This window comes from Myotis myotis, unplaced genomic scaffold (genome assembly GCF_014108235.1).
Source record: "Myotis myotis isolate mMyoMyo1 unplaced genomic scaffold, mMyoMyo1.p scaffold_m19_p_7, whole genome shotgun sequence".
In the NCBI taxonomy this organism is placed as follows: domain Eukaryota; kingdom Metazoa; phylum Chordata; class Mammalia; order Chiroptera; family Vespertilionidae; genus Myotis; species Myotis myotis.
This window is the reverse complement of record NW_023416379.1, coordinates 73,009,050-73,017,022: the sequence shown is the minus strand read 5'-3', so window position 1 is coordinate 73,017,022 and position 7,973 is coordinate 73,009,050. Positions and strand designations below refer to the sequence as shown.

General features: G+C 39.2%; 1 pseudogene; it reads right to left on the bottom strand.

Moving 5' to 3' along the window:
- Positions 1-2,717: 2,717 nt before the first annotated feature.
- Positions 2,718-3,238, bottom strand: LOC118659740 (annotated as a pseudogene).
- Between the last annotated feature and the right edge of the window lie 4,735 nt (positions 3,239-7,973).

Here is a 7,973-nt window from a genome sequence, read left to right as displayed (position 1 = left end):
TAAAGGGGAATTCATGTTGCACTTTGAACACTACAATCCATTGTTTAGCCCATTAATATGTGAAAAATACAGGGATTGTAAGTAAGGCTTTTACCTCTTGCTTTTGATCTCCCCCTTTCTTGCCTATGGAGCTGGCACCCTGTGATAGCTTTTGCTTTCCAGCATCTCACAGCCATCCAGCTCTCTCTACTCCTGTTAGGGATTCTATTCGCTCAACAGTACTTAACTACAGTTTTCACGGTCAATTATTAATGAATGCTTCATTTTATCTGTAGTATTACTTTGCTAACAAAACTGCTGTGAAGTTAATTACCTGGCAGTTTTTTAAAGGATACAATCGAAGGAAATGGCTTTTGCTGTTAAATTGTCATGTAGACCCACTTTTGTGATTACAGGGTAACAACAGATCCCTTTGATAACTAAGCCAAGCAGATAAAATATTCACAAAACCGAAATCCGGTGGGGTCTGGAACCTATGGCTTTGCAGTTTGGAAGGCATTTGATTATGTCCTTTGTAGATTGTTCATGTTCTTTGAACCTAGTTGAAAAAAATAAAAAAGGTTTGTATCTCAGCCTGCTGAGCTCCTCACATTTAACACAGAATAAGTGGCTTCCACAAATCAAGGTATCCCAGGCAGCAGAGGTGTGCCTCACAAACAATGGCTGGGAGACAGCTGGCCACAGGCACATCTAGAGACTGCACTGTGAAGCCAGCTGAATTGTGGAGAATGGAAGTTCAGGAAATGGAAACTCCTAAAAGATTCCTATCTTTATAGGCTGAAGACGCCTGTCTGTCTTGACTCATTTAAAAAAATTCTTCTCCATGAAAATACTGAGGCAATAGGTTTGAGATTTTTAATTAGGAACTCTCTCTGTGCTCTTAGGGGGAGCACAGCCACGATGTCTAGCCTAAGTGGCCAGATTTAGTAAATCAAAATACATGGTGCCCAGTTACATTTGAATTGCAGAAAACAAGTATGTGCATGTGCCCTACTGTACTTTATTTTATCTGGAAACCCTACATTTGAGTTTTATTTTTATTTTTTAAATCTCACATAACAGTTACACTTATTTTCCTATCACAAATACTAGTAGTAAGGGAATTAAAAAAGCCAAATGGGTATGATTATGTTACTTCATTAACATTCCACTTGATTTAGCTTGGGGGCAGTTTTGAGAGTTTTTGTAACTATTTCAAAGCAGTGGTTTCAAATCTGAGTACCTATTGTACTTTTACCTGGAAAGGTAATAAAACTTATTGAGGTATTGATACCATTGTAATTAACTAGTTATTAATAATAGGAAAGAAGCAAAGGGAAGGCCAGATATTATAGGCATGTCACTAGGGCAGCTTCACCAGGATACAACTTTACATTCCCCAGGAGTCCAATAAAGGAGAGATAGACACATGCCCAGTAAAGTTGGGGTGACATAGGGAAGGTGCTTTCTGAGAACAAAGGTCATTGGCTAGAATGGGTGTGGCCACTGCAAGGGCAAGAAATTTGGGATATCCCCTGAACAAAGGGGTTTGCTCTCTTCTGCTCTCACTGCTCTTGGGACTCTTGGGATTTGTGTGACTTTGGGTTTGTGAGACTGCTCTTGTGTTTGCCCACATGGCCCACAGCCACATGAGCCCCACACACAATGACTGATGGACTGCAGCTAGCTTGATGCTGGCTCCAACATGAGAAGAAAACTTTGGACCCTGGCTTTGCTGCAAGCCCTGCCGAAACCCCAGCTACACTTCTTCTATGACTAGACTAAGGCAAATGGGACTTTGGAAACACAAAGATTTTAATTTCATGGATATAAAAATTTCTACCATATCTCATCCTCCCATGGTGGCCTCTGGAAATACTTATTCCAACAGAACCCAAGAACCTCACTCCTATCAATAATAGAATGATCAAGACGGTCTTAGGATTCCCCTTAGATTAGACCAAGACTAAACTTTACACAGGCTTCTTCCTTTTATTTTTCTAAAATATTTTTTCCTTCCTCCCTTCCTTCCTTCCTTCCTTCCTTCCTTCCTTCCTTCCTTCCTTCCTTCCTTCCTTCCTTCCTTCCTTCCTTCCTTCCTCCCTTCCTTTCTTCTTTAAAGAGCAACTCAATGATTTTTGAGAATTGATTAGTACAATACAGAAAACATAGGGAAAAGTACTTGGCAGTACTTAACTCATTATGGTTATAATTAGAATATTACAAATTTTTGTTACTCACTTTTTCAGAACATAAATCAAAGCCATTAACTTGAACTTGAGTTATATGCACAATACATACACAGCATTATGCAAAAATACTTTTCATAAGTAACATTGCATTTTAAAATATTGGAAACTAAATATCTGTGCTGATTTGTATTTTGACTTAAAGGAACCATCAGAGAACAGCATTCAACTAAGGAGGGTGATACTGACAATGAAGCTCTTAAAGTTAAAAATGTCTTCCTCCCTTTACACATACCACAGGCTACACCGTGTCCGGAGAGGATTCATTATGAGGAAAATGTCAATCACAGCTTTGAGACCTTGCTTTGGAAGAAAATAATGAATGAGAAAGCAATCTTCACATTCAAATAAGTGGTCTTGATTTTTCTTCTTAAAGAAAAAGTTTAAATAAGTTTACTATGAATATAGGGGCACCATTAATTTCTATAGCTCTCAGGTAAAGTCCAGCACTTCGCTTTTACAAAGTCTCTGGGAAGAGATCAGCAGAGATCATCTCATCTTAACTTGTGGCATCATCCATTCAAGTCCTTGGCATAATCCCTCACCCGGAAGAGCACAGCATGCCACTGGTGGTTTTCAATGGAAGTTATTTAAAAAAACGGGGAGATTTCTGCTACAGTCATGTGTTCTTTTACATCTTGTTTATTAGCAAAAATCAGCAATCCCGCTTTCCTTAGGTCCTCATGGGCTAACATTTTTGAACAGTTCTCCTCTAGGAAGTCCTCTCTATCTGTACTGTTCACAACACCGATTACAGACTCTGTATTAGTGTAGTGAGTGTTCCAGGAAGAGCGAGGAGATTCTTGGCCACCAATATCCCACATTAGAAATTATGTATTATTGATCATTATCTCTTCTACTTCCTATGGTAGGAATGTATGTATGTATCACTTCATTCTTAGAAAACGGATAAAGAATGGTAGGTTTCCCTGCATTATCCAGACAACAATGATAACTCTATCCAGCCCAACAATGAACAGTCTGTATGTCCTGGTGAAGAGAATTCCCATTCTCAGGCAGCAGACCTCTTCCAGACACCTAGGCCTCCGGGCCTCCCCAGGCTCAGGTTGACCGGGAGGAGAAAGACACGCTGGAGCCTCCGCCTCTGCTGCCCCAGCTCCCTTGCAACTGGCTGTTGCCTAAGAACCCAAGGGAGGCAAAGCCCAGGTGGCCTTGAGGCCCTGCCCCTGCCACTGCTGCAGTGGCACTCTCCTGCTCTGGGACATCCTCGCCGCACAGTCTGCCACTAGCCTCCTGGACCATTGTCGTCCCCCAGCTCCTTTTGGGCAACTGCCTGAATAGTCTTCTACTAGACTACAGGCCCCTGATCTCTCTTTTTTTAGGGCATTTACTTTAGCAACTTGCAATTGTAAATTCTTTCTCTGCACATTTGAGATATAAAACTTCTCCCAGCCTCCTGCCATTTTTGTTTCATGTCTTTCTCAAGGATCTGGGAGCCATGCCTTTGAACTATAATCAAGGAGGATAATGTTCCACCTCCCCATCTCTGTGGGAGGCTTACCTTCAATAACAGACAATTAGCAAACATAAATACTCTAATCTCATTGACAAATCCGCCCCCACCCCATCCTTCAGTACTTTTCCACTAGCTCATCCTAGCACTCAAACACCCTCTCACCTTTTGTTTCTGCAGAGCTGAGCTCAGTCCTGTACAGAAATCTCCCTCCCTTATCGCAGTAGCCCCAATAAAATTGTCTCACAGTGTTTACCAAGTGTCCAAAGCATTTTTACTTTGACAGGTGGGATGAGGCCTGGGCCTTTGTACTCGCACCAAATCCTCCAGGTGATTTTGGTACTGACTCAAGTTTGAGAACTACTTTATTCTTAGCAGCATTTTACAAAACACTACAGTCATACGTCTTGAAATCTATTTGACCTTAAAGTACAAATTTGTAGTGACCTTGCTTCAATGACATCTTTTTAAATGAAAATTTAAAAAGTTATGGTTATTACTTATCTTATTCTTTTCTCCAATTCAATCTAGTAATGATTATCAGCCTTTTAACCAACGTGACCTTCTTGGTTCTTGAGGAATAATATAGCCCAGCCCTGCTGGCATGGCTCAGAGGTTGAGCATTGACCTATGAACCAGGAGGTCACGGTTCGATTCCTGATCAGGGCACATGCCTGGGTTGTGGGCTTGATCCCCAGTGGGGGGCATGCAGGAGGCAGCTGATCAATGATTCTCGCTCATCATTTCTCTCTCTCTCTCTCTCTCTCTCTCTCTCTCTCTCTCTCTCTCTCTCTCTCTCTCTCTTTTCCTCTCAGAAATCAATAAAAATAAGTTTTAAAAATAATATAGCCCAGTCACTCTATAGAAGCAGAAATCGGGTGCAATGAAGAGGAGGGTGTGGAGTATGTTATAGCCTCTTAGGTGGTTCTCCTTTCTCTAATCCACCCTCTCACTGAGAAAACCTGCTCATAGCATTCTTCATTTGCCTGGGTGGGTTGCTTAGAAAGGAGATAATACTCTACTCATTTTTCCCCCTCAACACAGTGTCTGGCAATAAATAAAAGCTTAATTAAATCTTATTTTCTTACTCCAACACTTCGCAGAATTTTTATCACCTTCTCAGTGTGTATCCTAACCTATCCTTCTTTTATGCCTGACATGATATAATATTAACTTTACATGCAAAACTTTTCTGTGGACCTTTATTTATGGGGGCAGAAAGAGTTTTTCAAATTAGAATAGGAAGGAGATAAGTTTGTCTTATTTTTCTAGCCAAACAATTACCAATTCGAAATCACATAATACATTTTCAATATCATTCATCAAATTTAATTATTTTCAGTTGAGGAAACAAACTCACTTTATCTGTTCATCAAATAGTTACTTACAACCTACTATGTGCCATCACCATACTAGGTACTAGGAGTACAAAAAAAGTATTATATGGTTAGTATACATTTGTATGTTTAGAACAGGAGACAGAAAAACAAATCAATGCAATAGTATTTGATAAATACTATGACCAAAATATGAGCAAATGTTTCTTTCTACTATACTTCTAATGGCCATTCTTTCCCAGAGACTTTGTATTAATAATTTCTCTTTAAATAACAAATGTTAATATTCATAATTATCAAAACTTTGAAGCAATGCAACCAAAATGTCTTTCAGTAGGTGAGTAGATAAATAAACTGATATATCCAGAAAATGGAATATTATTCAGTGCTAAAAAGAAATGAGCTATTAAACCATGAAAAGGCAAGAAGGAAACTTAAATGTATATTACTAAGTGAAAGAATCCTATCTGAAAAGGCTAAATACTATATGACGTTTTGGAAAAGGTCAAACTATGGAGATAGTAAATAGGGATGAATATATGAGCACAGTGGATTTTTAGGACGATGAAAATACTCTGAATGATACTACAGTAGAGAGTATATAGCATTAAAATGTTGTCCAGACCCATAGAATATGCAACACCAAGAGTGAACCCCAGTATAAACTATGAACTCTAGGTGAAAATGATGTGTCAGTGTAGGTTCATCAATTGTAATAGATGTACCACTCTGGTGGGGTATGTTGCTACTGGGAAGGCTATATATTTGTAGAGGCAGGGTATATTATAAGAAATCCCTCTGCCTTCCTGTCAATTTTGTTGTGAACCTAAAACTGCTCTAAAAATTAAGTCTATTAGCTCTGGCTGATGTGGCTCAGTGATTAGAGCATTGGCCTGCACACCTAAGGGTCTCAGATTCAATTTCAGGTTAAAAGTTCATACCTGGGATGCAGGTTCAATTCCCAGCCTCATGCTGGAGGCAACCATTTGATGGGTCTCTTTCAATGTTTCTGTCTCCCCTCTTTACTCCCTCCCTTCCACTCTCTCTAAAAATCAATGAAAAACATTTACTTAGGTGAGGATTAGCAATAATAAAAAATTAAGTCTATTAAAAAAATAAATCAATATAGACTTTTTAAAAATTATTTAATGTCTTTATTAAGGTATTACATATGTCTCCTTGTCCCCCATTGCCCCCCCCATTCATGCCCTCACACCCCTAGTGTCTGTGTCCATTGGTTATGCTTATATGCATTCATACAAGTCCTTTGGTTGATCTCTCTTATTTCCCCCACCCTCTCCTGCCTTCCCTCTGAGGTTTGATGGTCTGATCGATGCTTCTCTGTCTCAGGATCTGTTTCATAAACTGATAAAGTTTATGTTGTTCATTATATTCCACAAATGAGTGAGATCATGTGATATTTATCTTTCTCCAACTGACTTATTTCGCTTAGCATAATGCTTTCCAGGTCCATCCATGCTGTTGCAAATGATAGGAGTTCCTTCCTTTTTACAGCAGCGTAGTATTCCACTGTGTAGATGTACCACAGCTTTCTAATCCACTGGTCTGCTGGTGGGCACTTAGGCTGTTTCAAAATCTTAGCTATTGTAAATTGTGCTACTATGAACATAGGGGTGCAATATCCTTTCTGATTGGTGTTTCTGGTTTCTTGGGATATATTTCTAGAAGTGGGATCACTGGGTCAAACGGGAGCTCCATTTTTAGTTTTTTGAGGAAATTCCATACTGTTCTCCACAGTGGCTGCACCAGTCTGCATTCCCACCAGCAGTGCAGGAGTGTTTCTTTTTCTCTGCATCCTCTCCAGCACTTGTCATTTGTTGATTTGTTGATTTGTTGATGATAGCCATTCTGACAGGTGTGAGATGGTACCTCATTGTCATTTGGATTTGCATCTCTGGATGAGTGGTGACTTTGAGCATGTTTTCATATGTCTCTTGGCTTTCTGTATGTCCTCTTTCAGAAAGTCTCTATTTAGGTCCATTGCCCATTTTTTGATTGGGTTTTTTATCTTCCTTTTGTTAAGTTGTATGAGTTCCCTGTAAATGTTGGAGATTAAACCCTTATCGGAGATAACATTGGCAAATATGTTCTCCCATGCAGTGGGCTTTCTTGTTGTTTTGTCGATGGTTTCTTTTGTTGTGCAGAAGCTTTTTATTTTCATTTTTTGGTTAACTTCTACCATGATTCAATAATTTAAAAAGAACTTCATTATTCCTTGAGTATGAGCCTCCTGGCAAGTTGTGTCTGGCCTCTTGGCAGATTATGGTTTCAACAGATCCCCTTTGCACAGATCGCCCAGACACTCACCTGGCCTGAGGTCCTTGTCAGAAATATGAAAACCAGCAGTGCTCTTTTTGCACAGTCATACAGGACCATAAAAATGATCATGCAGGTTCAAATAGTTCAAAATAACCATGTTAAATCATGTAGACTATTTAACATTTCAATTAAGACCGGGGAATGGATTTGGAGCAGCAGATGGGAAAATGGGGAAGAATAGTCACAATGTAGCATACACTCTTCTTGTAGAAGAGGGTTTCTCAAACTCAGTAATATTGACATTTTGGACTGAAGTAGTCTTTATTGTTAGGAACTCTCCATGTGCCTTTAAGGATGTTAAGTAGCATCCTTGGCCTCTACCCAGTACATGCTAATAGCATCCTCCAAGTTTGACAAACAAAAATGTCTCCAGAATTGCGAAATGTTTCTTGTGGGGCAAAGTCATCCCATATTAACAACCACTGTACTGGAAGAAATATTTAGATTGGCCCCAATCAGGTTAAATCATAAACAATTGTTATATCTAGAAGTATCATTTAGGTTTTATTTGAATATTCTGTGTATGAATGACTATGCTTTTTAAATGACCAATAAATAGTTGAGCTTTTCTTTTTTTAATTTTTATTTATTCAC